At 42.7% G+C, this 13,250-nt stretch overlaps 1 pseudogene; it reads right to left on the bottom strand.

The window, feature by feature from the left end:
* Window positions 1-4,150: 4,150 nt before the first annotated feature.
* On the bottom strand, window positions 4,151-4,746 carry LOC111826216 (annotated as a pseudogene).
* Between the last annotated feature and the right edge of the window lie 8,504 nt (window positions 4,747-13,250).

The following is a 13,250-nucleotide window of genomic DNA, read 5'->3' as shown; positions in this document are numbered from 1 at the left end:
CCTGCCCCAAGCACCTTGGCCCAGGCCCTCAGAAACTCTTTCCCCAGGCTCTGTGCCAGGGAGGACCCTCGCTTCCTCCCTCCTCCTTTCCTGGGCCAGCTCCAGGTACCCTCCCTTCCTGGGATGAGCCACAGAATTCCAATGCCTTAATTCAGGGACCCCAAAAAAAAACCACCCCCCTAAATTTTTTTTTTAAAAATAGACGGCCGCAAATTGGAATATAAAGGAAAAAACCCCCCGCTGAGTTCTTTTATTTTTTCTTAAAAAGATTTTAATTAAATATTAAAACAACACAACAAATGCTGTTTGTGTTTGTGTGTGTGTGTGTGTGTCGCCCCGCGCGCGCGCGCAGGCGGAGAGGCGTGAAGGGTTTTGAGTTCAGTGTCATTAAGTATGTTCACATTGTTGAGCAAATATCACTACTCACCAGCTAAAGAACTTTTTCAAACAATAACTCCCCATCACTCCTACCCCAGCCCTGCAGCCACCTTTCCATTCTCTATGAATCTGCCAAGTACCTCGTATAAATGTCCTTGTGTATCTGACTTTATGTATGCATTTAACCACACTTTTTTAGAGAGAGAGAGAGAAACATCAATCTGCTGTTCACTTATTTTTGCATTCATTGGTTGTTTCTTGTATGTGCCCTGACCAGGGATCGAGCCCACAATCTTGGCGTATTAGGACAATGCTCCAAGCAGCCGAGCTACCCAGCCAGGACCTCACAGCATTGTTTTTCTTGCTTTTTGACCAAGAGGCCCCACATTTCCTTTTTGACTGAGCCTCACAGATTGTGTAGCCTGCCCTGCTGAAAAAAGCCCTTCTCGCCCTAACCAGTTTGGCTCAGTGGATAGAGCATAGGCCTGCAGACTAAAGAGTCCCAGGTTCGATTCCGGTCAAGGGCATGTACCTTGATTGTGGGCACATCCCTAGTGGGGGGGGGGGGGGAAGGGGAGGCAGCTGATTGATGTTTCTCTCTCATCGATGTTTCTGACTCTCTATCCCTCTCCCTTCCTCTCTGAAAAATAATCAATAAAATATATTTTTTTAAAAAAGCCCTTCTCTGCTCACTGTCACACAGCAGGAACATAGCATCTGCTTTTCCCTTTTAGATTGTGGGGTCCCTTAGGATAAGGGAGAATTCCACTTCCCCATAACTCCTGGTGACCTGGCAGAGCAGTGGGTCACCTCTAGCTGTTCCCTCTAGCTCTAAACTCCCCTGGCTTGAGAGGTACAGAGAATCTCCATGCGGGATTTCAAGTGTTTCCAGAGCACGGCTAAACTTGAAGGACAGAATGTCATGCTGAGAGTAGACTTACTCAAGATTCAGGCTAATTGCATGAATAGCTAAAATGAGAATTATCTAGCAAAACGCCCCCCGACCCTACTTTCTGAATTCAAGTGAAAGAAAATGGGATTCCTGTTCTAATGTCAATCCCAAATTTCTCCCTATTTGCCTCCCCTCCGCAGGGTTCCCCTGGACACACACCTCCTAGCACTTCACTAATCTGCCCCGAAGCCCTGGCTCAGATAGGAGCCTGAGAAAGGGATGTGGAAAACAGCTCTAATCTGGATTACAGACTCTGGCGGTGCCGCCCAGATAAATTCTGCAGTTTCTCTGGAAAAAGCAAAAACTAAAATCTTCAAGAGGGTTGCCTTATCTTTGTAAGTAAGAAGCTTTTGCTCTAAGCCAGTGACAGGGCTTTGGGGCAGGGCAATATGTCCCAGTTTGGAAGCAGCTCTTAAATTCACCAGATCTTACGCAGATAAAACTCAACTGGCAAGCGGGGGTTCCCCACCCCACCTCCACTGCCTTAGGGCTTTTCTAGCATCCTGAAATTGCTTACTGTTCTTTTCAATAGGAACTCAGGAACACCAGAAAAGTGAACCACTTTTTTTCTGCATATGTGATCTTCACTATTGTGAAGCTGGGGAAACCTTGTGGGTATTTCAAAGTAAATTTAAAAAAAAGGGGGGGGGGGGACTAAATGAATGAGAGGCATTATTGGTGAGCCTGGGAGTCAGCCACCAGCAGGAGGTGCTGTGTAGGTTTAGGGAGCAATCCACAGCTACACACTGCTTGCTTACGGTGTCCTAGAATCTAGAACAAGTTAACCAGCTGTGCCTGGGAAGGGCAACCTGTTCTCTCATCTTGAAGGATATTATTTCATCCTGGGAGAAAACAATGTGAGGGACTAACAGGGGTGGGCAAACTTTTTGACTTGAGGGCCACAATGGGTTCTTAAACTGGACCGGAGGGCTGGAACAAAAGCATGGATGGAGTGTTTGTGTGAACTAATATAAATTCAAAGTAAACATCATTACATAAAAGGGTACGGTCTTTTTTTTTTTTTTTTAGTTTTATTCATTTCAAACAGGCCGGATCCGGCCCGCGGGCCGTAGTTTGCCCACGGCTGGACTAGAAGGACCCTGACTGCCTCCTCTGGGATGACACTAAGGAGGAAATAAATGCCCACACCAGACCCAGGAAACTAGTTTTGTTTCCTTGCCCAATCTGCCAGCCATTTTTGGCTTTATAACCAGTGTTGACCAAAGGGCACCTCAGATTCAGTCCTAAAAGGCCAGTTGCAATCCTTGCGAGTGGAAGGTACTGGCAGCTAAATATCATGGTCACGCATGTACTTACCATCCTAAGCCCCAGCAATATTCAACACTCCTGAACCCGTCCCTGATGGACAGGACGATGGCAGTATTCTGCATCACACTCTACAGTCCCAGGGGGAGGTCTACAGGGCAACCTTCCTCCATCCCCACAGGGAAAGTCACTTGCTCACCCAAAGGCAGACCCAGTCCAGGGCCCCAGTGTCAACGCTGATGGACGGCAGCAGGACTCTAACAGCTCCTATCCCATGTACTTAGACAGCAGCCTTTGCTGCCCTGCTGTGGATCCAAGGCTAATAAGTGGACTCTGACTTTGTTCCCGGGGATGGCTTCGGAAGGAAGTGGCCCACTAGAGGGGAAACCCCACGCCTGTTCTGGTGCTCCGTGTCCCTTCCATTCATTAGCATTGGAGTTGGACCTCTTTCAGGAGCAAGGTAGTCTACAGAGAAGTCGTACCACAGACGTCCAGGCCCCTAGGAGATGGCGGCCAGGATCTTTTACTCACAGATTAGTTCATTCATGAAAAGGCACCGAAAGGCCTCCATCCACACTGGCGGCTCTCGTGTATCAAATGGCCCGTTGACATTTCACTTTTTAAAAAATATATATTTTTTAAATTGATTTCAGAGAGGAAGGGAGAGGGAGAGAGAGAGAGAGAGGAACATCAACAATGAGAGAGAATCATTGATCAGCTGCCTCCTGCACACCCCCCACAAGAATCAAACCGAACCGTAACCTCCTGGTTCATAGGTTGACACTCAACCACTGAGCCACGCTGGCCAGGCGGCATTTCACTTTTGACAAAGATTTCCACAGATTCCTGTTCTTTCTGGCCCCTGAGTTTAGATTTCCAGTACATGTAGATGCTCTGGCTGGATAGCCACCCTCTTTTTGTCACAGGGTCTTTCCGGGAAGGAGGGAGGGCACCCTGTCAGGGAGGACTCAAACAATGGCCAGGAAGTGACTTTCTGCTGCAAATACACTTCCCCCTGCCACTGTGGGCCTGTGATACTTGGCTTGCAGCCCCCACAGTGGGAAGGCACACAGCCCTCAGTACCCACTCACCGCTACGGCGCTATTTTAATCATGCTGTGTGCCTACTCTCCTCTCTTCCTGTTAGAGATGAAGAGAACAGGGCCCACCTACTTCATTTTTAAAATTTATTTTTACTTTATTTTTTAAACCTCACCCGAGGATATGATTTCCATCAATTTTACAGGGAAGGAGAGGGGGGAGAAGGGGAGAGAGAGAGAGAGAGAGAGAGAGAGAGAGAGAAAGAGAGAGACATCCATTGGTTGTCTCCCATACGTGTCCTGACTGGGATGGAAACCGAAACCTAAGTTTGTGCCCTGAGGGGGCATTAAACCTGAAACCTTTTTGGTGCACTGGTCCACGCTCCAACCAACCAAGCCACCCAGCCAAGGCCACCTACTTAATTTTTGACTGGAGAATTATTGACTTTGAAAATAGAAATATAAATGAGGCTGTATGTCAACGGTAAAAGGTTCATAACTCTTATTTTATTTATTCTTTTCCAGTCAACAGAAAGGCAAATTTTATTGGGGCCCCAGGTCACAGGGTTCTGGCAAAAGGCCACCCTGCACCGAGGAAGTGGTGGAGGGGCCTTATTTAACGTCCTTGGGGCGCAGGTTGTTGGTGTGGCCACACTTCTTGCAGCAGTTGGCAGCGTGGGGGGGTGCAGACAGCCCCGAGCGGGCAGAGGGAGGGCTCCATGATGCCCCCTCGCAGACGAGGCACCAAGTGCAGGGTGGACTCTTTCTGAATATTGTAGTCTGAGAGAGTGCGGCCATCCTCCAGCTGTTTGCCGGCAAAAATCAGGCGCTGCTGGTCAGGCGGGATGCCCTCCCGGTCTTGGATTTTAGCTTTGACACTCTCAGTGGTGTCACTGGGTTCGACCTCGAGGGTGATGGTCTTGCCAGTCAGGGTCTTCACGAAGATCTGCATCTCTGCGTCTGCTCCCTGCCTTCTGGAAGAGAAAGAGCACATAACTCATTCAAAAAACCAGGAGTAGCCCAGCCAATGTGGCTCAGTGGACGAGCGTCGACTCATGAACCAGGAGGTCATAGTTCAATATCCGGTCAGGGCACATGCCCGGGTTGTGGGTAGGGGTCGTGCAGGAGGCAGCCAATCCATGTTTCTCTTTCTCTCCCTCTCCCTTCCTTCTCTCAAAAATAAATAAAAACATTTTTTTCTCTCTCTTTATTGATTAAGGCATTACATATGTATCCTTATCCCCCCATTGAAAAACATATATATATATTTTAAAAAACAACAAAAAAAGGTCTCAAGAAAAACAAACAAAAAATGCTCTAATTTTGGAAGAATGAGATCAGAAAAAAGCTTTTTATTTACACAGTATATTTTAGTGATATTTCCCATTCTGGAACACTAACTATGGACAACCTTGTATTTGAGGCAAGAGAGCAGTGGGTAGAACTGAGGGAACATGCAGAAAATGCAAAACCACAGCAATGGACCATCCTATAGTATTTTCACATTCTGGACCATGTGATGACACTGCTGCCATCTGTTCTTTCAAAGGTTTGTATCTTCTGCTGCCATTTATCTATTTAAATCCTCACCCGAAGATATTTTTTTCCCCACTGATTCTTAGAGAGACTAGAAGGGAGGGAGAGGGGAGAGACAGAGAGAGAAACATTGATGTGAGAAAAGCATTGATTGGTTGCCTCCTGCATGTGCCCCGACCAGGGCTGGGATCAAACTTGCAATCCAGGTACATGCCCTTGACCAGGAATGGAACCTAGGACCCTTTGATGCATAGGCCAATGCTCTAACCACTGAGCAACAACCGCCAGGGCTGCTGCTACCTATTCCATTGCAGGTATGCATGCTTGCATTGGGCTGAGGGTAGAACTAGACATGCTCTCGGATCAGCCCTGGTGACAATCAGCCAAATGAAGGGTACTTGTTTGAGATGATTTGTTAGTAAATATGGAGAAGTCACCTGCCTTTTACTTCCCACTTCTCTGCAGCCATCATGACTTAGCTACTGTCTATCATGATTACCCATCTTCTGGAGAGAGCAGATGCTTGCCCATCTCCTACACCCCATCTATCGTTCTTAAGGCTCTACTAATTTTGGTGAAGAGAGAAAGGAGGGAAAGCAAGCAGCTCACTGGATCTCACTCTCTAAATTCATAGCAATCTTGCCTCGCCGGTTTGGCTCTGTGGATAGAGCGTTGGCCTGCTGATTGAAGGGCCCCCGTTCGATTCCGGTCAAGGGCACATGCCTAGGTTGTGGACTCAATACCCAGTAGGGGGTGTGCAGGAGGCAGCCGATCAATGATTCTCTCTCATCACTGATGTTTCTATCTCTCCCTCTCCCTTCCTCTCTGAAATCAATATAAATAAATAAATAAATAAAATTCATAGCAACCTTGAATGAAAAGGAGAATAGCTACTCTTGAAAAGAGAGAATAATCAGCCCTAGCTGGTTTGGCTCAGTGGATAGAGCATCAGCCTGTGGACTAAAGGGTCCCGGGTTTGATTCCAGTCAGGGCACATGCCCAGGTTACAGGCTTGATACCTGGTGGGGGCCATGCTGGAGGCAGCTGGTTGATGTTTTAAAAAACGATAGATTACAGGAATGATAGAAATGTTCCAAAACTGGATTGTGGTGATGATAACATAATTCTATAAATTAACAAAAAAATAATTGAATTATATACTTTCTTTTTTAAAAAATCTTTATTGTTGAAAGTATTACATATGTCCTAAACCCCCCCTCCCAACTTCTTCTAGCTGAACTGTATACTTTCAATAGGAGAATGTTATGGTATATAAATTTATTTCAATGAAGCTGCTAAAAAAAAAAAGGAAAACAAATCTTTCTTAAAAATTATGTTTCATCCTTTAAAAAGAATGAGGCAGTTCTATATACATTAATATGAAATAATCTCCAAAAATATTAAGTGAAAAAGCAAGGTGCAGAACAGTATGCATAATGTGCTATAATTTCGTAAAAATATTTAAAAGATTACATGTATTTGCATAGATCACTTCTGAAACAGTATAAGAGAAAATAATAATGTCATTTGCCTCTGGGTAATAGACTAGAAGCCGGGGATGAAAGGGAAACTTACTTTTCATTGTATGCCTTTTAAAAAAATGTTGTTTTTTTTTATTTTTGAGAAAGAGGGAGGGAGAGAGAGATAGAGATAGAAACATCAATGATGAGAGAGAATTCATTGAGGGGCTGTCTCCAAATGCCCCCAACCAGGGACCAAGCCTGCAACCCAAGAATGTGCCCTGACCTGGAATCGAACCATGAACTCCTGATTCATAGGTTGACGCTCAACCACTGAGCCACACAGGCCAGCAGAGGAACCAGTGACCTCTTGGTGCATGGATTGATGCTCAATCACTGAGCTTTTTAATATGTATTTAAAAAATAAATAAAATTGTTGTTTTCAAGAAAGAATCCCAATGACATTGTTAAGGTCCTCTACCTCAAACAAACAGCACTTTGTTAAAAGATTTTTCTGGTTGGTCATCAAATTTGAACTATACACTGGTTGGCACAAGTTGATTATAATAAAATAGTTTGAATTTAGGCTTTAACGTTAGGTTTAAATGTAAAAGTATGGTTGGCTTTAGTGATACATCCTTTAAGGACTGGTGTACTACCTATCCGGGCTACTCATCCCTCCATATCCAGCCATTCTCAATGCCAGGACTGCACTCAACTGCCCCCATAAATACAAAGGGCCCACTGCTCACTTCTCCAGGACAGCCAGGGGTAATGGACAGGCACAGGGACCAGCTCCTGTTCGGACACATGACAGAAGTGGGGTGCTTCCTCTGACCTGACAAATAAGGACTCAATTTCTCTTGTTTCCTTGGCAACTCACAGGCCGACAAGACAACCTCAGCACCTTAATCTGCAATCAGTGTGTACTACTACTCTAGAGAAGTTAAAAAAAAAATTCTGCCTGGAGAGGTTAGAAAACCAACCAACCTTTAACTACCTTCTTTGGTGAGCTCTCTTCCTCTTTCTTCCTTATTGGGGTCTCAGAAGAACATGAGGAGGGAGTTAAAGCTCACTGTGTCTTATCCATACTATATGTTCTATGAGTAAGGACCCACTCATTCAAAGGAAAAAGTGCCCGAAACTAGGAAGTTAGTCCTTAGTCAGCCTAACTGGGAAAACAAGAACCTCGCCCCCAGGGTAACCTATCCTCCCCCAGCATATCACCGGTCATGCAGTTTAGACCCCTCACCTTTTCCTCCCTAAAGATAACATCTAGGCCTCAGTTCCCCAGGACCAAATACATTGACTAATGACCCCGCCCTGGCGCTGACCAATCATTGGTGACCATGACCCTGAAAGAGCACACCTGGAAAGCTGATGAATATTGTATTAAGACCCTCCCCTGAAACCTCTCCAAAAATTTCCACCTGCAAGAAAGAGATAAATACACTCAGAACAAAGGGCCTATAGTGCATGCTCTCCCTCCAAGAAGCATTCCTGTGCCATTCCCTTCTCCCCACTGCTTTCCCCACCAGCACATTTCCCTTAGCCCCTAAGGCAGCGGTTCTCAACCTGTGGGTCGCGACCCCTTTGGGGGTTGAACGACCCTTTCACAGGGGTCGCCTAAGACCACATATATAATTGGAAAACACATATATAATTACATATTGTTTTTGTGATTAATCACTATGCTTTAATTATGTTCAATTTGTAACAATGAAATTGGGGGTCACTAAAACATGAGGAACTGTATTAAAGGGTCGCGGCTTTAGGAAGGTTGAGAACCACTGCTCTAAGGGACTCCATGAGACTTGCAACCAGGGGAGGAGCTTGACCCAGGCTAACCCCTGAACCTGTCTCCAAGGCCCCCTTTTCTCTGACTTCTCATTGAGCCAAAGCAGCCCAACCTAGGCTTTCCTGTTGCTTCTTCTATGCCCTTCCTTGTTTCACTGTCCTAAGTATATTTTTGCTGCCATCATGGACCAAATACCCTTTGGCTCAGTGCTGTGTAGCCTTTCCTTTTGGATATCCCCACCCTCCCATCCCCTTTTCCTTAAATAAATTCAATTTTCATTATTCACCGTCTGAGTTGGCTATTTAGCCTGCCTTTATACCATGGACTTCAACCTTTCAATTTTGATATGTTTGCTTTTCTGTATGTGTATTATACTTCAGTCCAAAGTTTAAAAAACTGTATTCTGGACTATTTTAAAATTATCTCAATGAAACACTACTTAGGAAATGCAGCCAAAGTTGTATGCACAAGAACATGTATAGCCTTAAAAACTTTTATTGCTGAACAAGAAAACATAGAAGTCCATTAACATAGCAGACAATGCAATAAATTGGAAGGGGGGGGGGGAGTCATAGCAAAGCAAAATCTAAAGGAAATGAAGGGAAGAAATTAATAAAGATAAAAGTAAATGGAATTATTTCAAAATCAGAAAAAAAATATAAATGAATAAATCTAAGATCTAGTTTTTTGGGGGTACAAGGAAGCAAACAATAAAAATGATAAATCAGGCCCTGGCCTGGTAGCTCAGCTGATTAGAGCATCATCCCAATCAAGGTTGCTGGTTCCATCTCAGGTCTGAGCACATACAAGAATCAACCAATAAATGAATAAATAAATGGAATCATAAATTAATGTTTCTCTCTTTTCTTCCCTCCCTTCTAAAATCAGTTTTTAAAAAATGATAAACCACTAGCTAACATAATAAAAAAGACAAAACAAATATTTAATTTAGGAATGAGAAAGGATTTATAACCATGGGTACAGAGAAAATTATAAGAAATACAAGGGAATGCCGAAACCGGTTTGGCTCAGTGGATAGAGCGTCGGCCGGTGGACTGAAGGGTCCCAGGTTCGATTCCGGTCAAGGGCATGTACCTGGGTTGCGGGCACATCCCCAGTAGGAGATGTGCAGGAGGCAGCTGATCGATGTTTCTCTCTCATCGATGTTTCTAACTCTCTATCTCTCTCCCTTCCTCTCTGTAAAAAATCAATAAAATATATTTAAAAAAAAAAAAAAAAGAAATACAAGGGAACACTTTGCCCAGTCCTATGCTAATACAACTTAAAATATGAATGCAATGGATAATACTCAAGGAAATATAGATCACCCATAGGGACTCAAAAAAAGTAGAAAATCAAATCAGGTAAATCGTCATGAACAAAAGCTGTTAAAAGATACACCTTAAAAAAATAATGCTAAACCTAGATACGTTAATGAGCAACTTCTCTCAGACTTTTAGAGAATCAGCATTTCTCATTAAAGGTATCGCAAAAAAAAAAAAAGGAGTAAACATTCCAGTGTTTCATGAAGCCAAAATCTTATAAAGATTATACAGCAGCTCGGCTGGTGTGGCTCAATGGTTGAGCGTTGACCTAGGAATCAGGAGGTCACGGTTTGATTACTGGTCAGGTCCAGGTTTTGGGCTTGGTCCCTGGTGGAGACATGTATGAGGCAGCCAATCAATAATTCTCTCTCATCTCTCTCTCCCTCTCCCTTCCTCTCTGAAATAAATAAAAATATATTTTAAAAATAAATAAAAGTAGCACCTTAAAAAAAGGATTATACAACAAAAAACTATGAGCCAGTCCCATTTATAATATAGATGCAAAATGCCTAAACAAAATATATGAACATAATTTTGCAGTATATCTTACTTTATTTAAAAATTTGTAATTATAGTTCATGTTCAACATTAGTTCATATTAGTTTCATGTGTTATTTGCAGTATATTTTAAAGACAACTTTACTAAATACATTTATTTCAGAAGGATTGAGCAATAAAATATAAGAAAATCCATTAGCCCTGGATTTTCTGGCCAGTTTGGCTCAGTGGATGGAGCCTTGGCCTGGAGACTGAAAGGTCCTGGGTTCGATTTCGGTCAAGGGCCCGTACCTTGATTGCAGGCTCCTCCCCAGCCCAGGCCCTGGTCAGGTGCAGGAGGCAACCAATCAATGTATTTCTCTCACATTGATGTTTCTCTCTGTCCTTCCCTCTCTCTAAAAATCAATGGAAAAATATCTTCGGGTGAGGATTAAAGTAATCATAAATAAATAAATAAATAAATAAATAAATAAATAAATAAAAATTGGGAAAAAAATAAAATTCATTAATTGAATTTGCCATATAAATAAATAAAAAGAAAAAAAGCAAAATTAAGAGAAATTCTAAAAATTTGATAGAATTTAATATTCATTCTTCATATTGATAAAAGAAAAATACTACTTATTTAATATAACATGTAATCCCTGTGCTCATGACACATATACATACACACATCTACCACATCTATCCCTATTAAAGTCAGCAGCAAGACAATGATGCTCATTCACCTCCTCTCCTATTTTTAGCATCATGTTCTAACCCACTGAGATAACTGGCCATTGAACACCTCTCCTATTATTTAATGTTGTTCTGGAAATGCTAGTTAATATGATTAGACAGTAAATCAAAATAAGAGTCATAAACACTAGGAAGTGTGATGCAGGCATTAACCAATCTGGCTTTCATTTTCTTCATCTGTAAAGTGTAAACAAAAGTACCTCTCTCAAAGAGTTCTGTAAAGATTAAATATATAAAGCATCTGGCTCAGTGCCTACCACATCACTAGCACTGTACCATTCCGAGCCCCCTCAAAAGCACCCAGCTTTATGTAGTACTTTGGACATTTCTCATATTCTGACCTATATAAAGGGAATGGGGAATGGGTAGGACATGGACGGTGCTTGAACATAGTAGGCACTCAGTACTGTAGATGACCGCCAAGTAAAGTTGATTTCAGCACTCACGAACCGTTCATCCTGATTGCTATGTTTGTCCATATACACATTTATACCACCAATCGCCTGATTGTATCACACACTACTGGGTAGTCTCTAGCCAATTACCTACTGGATGAGCTCATCTCTCAATCCTGTCTGAGCTGAACAAGGCCTTTTACAGAACTTTAAAACTGACTCACCACTGAGTCATCAAAACACTGAATACCCAAACACACTCCTGTTGCTACACAAAAGACCAGCATGGGATGTCTGCTCTCTCTCCTTTTTTTTCTCTTAATGACACAGGCAGGGCCCCTTGACTCACTGGAGAAGAGTCATCACATCTTTTGTGCTGTAGTAATCTGAACAAAGCTGGTTTAAATAATCACAGCGTAGCCTGCAAACAACAGGCAGACCTCATGGTCACCGAGGCCATTTCCTGTATATGTCATTAACCCAGGAGAGGCAATTAATCAATTACCCGAATGTGTATTGAGCACTGGCAATCTTTTGGGCACTCCCTTATGACTCTTTCTATTTATAGCACTTCTGTGATGACCTTTTCAGTTATTGAAACTCATTAAGAATATAGACAAAAGCAGCCGTTGGTGCTTCTGTAAAGGACATAAAAAAGGAATAGTGGGGAAAATGGGGCTACTGGGTTCCATTTCAATAGGAAAGAGTTTTAAGATAACAAATAGGAAGCATGTTATGGCTAACTGCTTCACAGAACTATAGTTTTAAATACGTTGGTTAAGAACTCTCTTATCTAGGAATGATATGGTCAGTGATCAGTATTTTCTCTTGGGAAAGTTTTGAGGTTAGTATCACTGCCACAGGGCTGACTGGCTGCAGTGGACTATCAAGTCTTTCAAGTTTGGGGGCCTATGAAAGGGCTGAGATAACTGGGAGCAGGCCTGAAGGCTTCTTTCACTAGTAAGACTGATTATTACAGACACAACTTTTAGGTACCCTAGCATGGTTCCTCATAGCTGAGGACCCCAAGCAAAAACTGAAAGACAATCTTAGATCCTCCAACTTTTTGCATATAATCCATATAACTGATATAATCCATACCTGAAAGATACAAAGAAATCTGCCCTTGCCCTAACCGGTTTGGCTCAGTGGATAGAGCGCCGGCCTGCGGACTTAAAGGTCCCAGGTTCGATTCCGGTCAAGGGCATGTACCTTGGTTGCAGGCACATCCCCAGTGGGAGGTGTGCAGGAGGCAGCTGATTGATGTTTCTCTCACATCGATGTTTCTAACTCTCTATCCCTCTCCCTTCCTCTCTGTAAAAAATCAATAAAATATATATAAAATAAATCTGCCCTTGATCTACTTTATATAAGTGTTAGAAGTTATAAATGGAAATAGTATATCAGTAGTGCTTAACGATTATTTAGGCATGACAAGAAATATAATATTGCATTTTTACTTCATTAAAATACAAGCTCTCAACTGGTCACTTTTCCTGAGCTATGCTTTTCAAGTACTTATTATATCAATACTATCTGTTTTGATTTGGTTATCTTCACTGGTTACAAAGTCATTAACAGGTGTGGATTGTTCTCAAACAATATTATTATAATTAAAAGCACACATAACATTATTGAACACTATCTGTAAGGGACAGTGCTAGTCTCAGACTTAATCCACTGAAGAACTAAAGAGGAACTGGATTTGATTATCCAGTACTATACACTCAGGGAGAGCTGGTAAACATGTACTGAAATAGTCAAACAACATCATCCATCAGAGGGTCTAAGACAAGTAACAGAGAAATCTATACCTCGGAAGTCAAACAGGAGCAGTGGTGGGAGCTACCACATTCCAGCCTGCG

The sequence above is a fragment of the Myotis lucifugus genome, unplaced genomic scaffold (assembly GCF_000147115.1).
Source record: "Myotis lucifugus unplaced genomic scaffold, Myoluc2.0 scaffold_61, whole genome shotgun sequence".
Taxonomy (NCBI): Eukaryota; Metazoa; Chordata; class Mammalia; order Chiroptera; family Vespertilionidae; genus Myotis; species Myotis lucifugus.
This window is presented reverse-complemented; position numbering and strand designations above follow the sequence as displayed.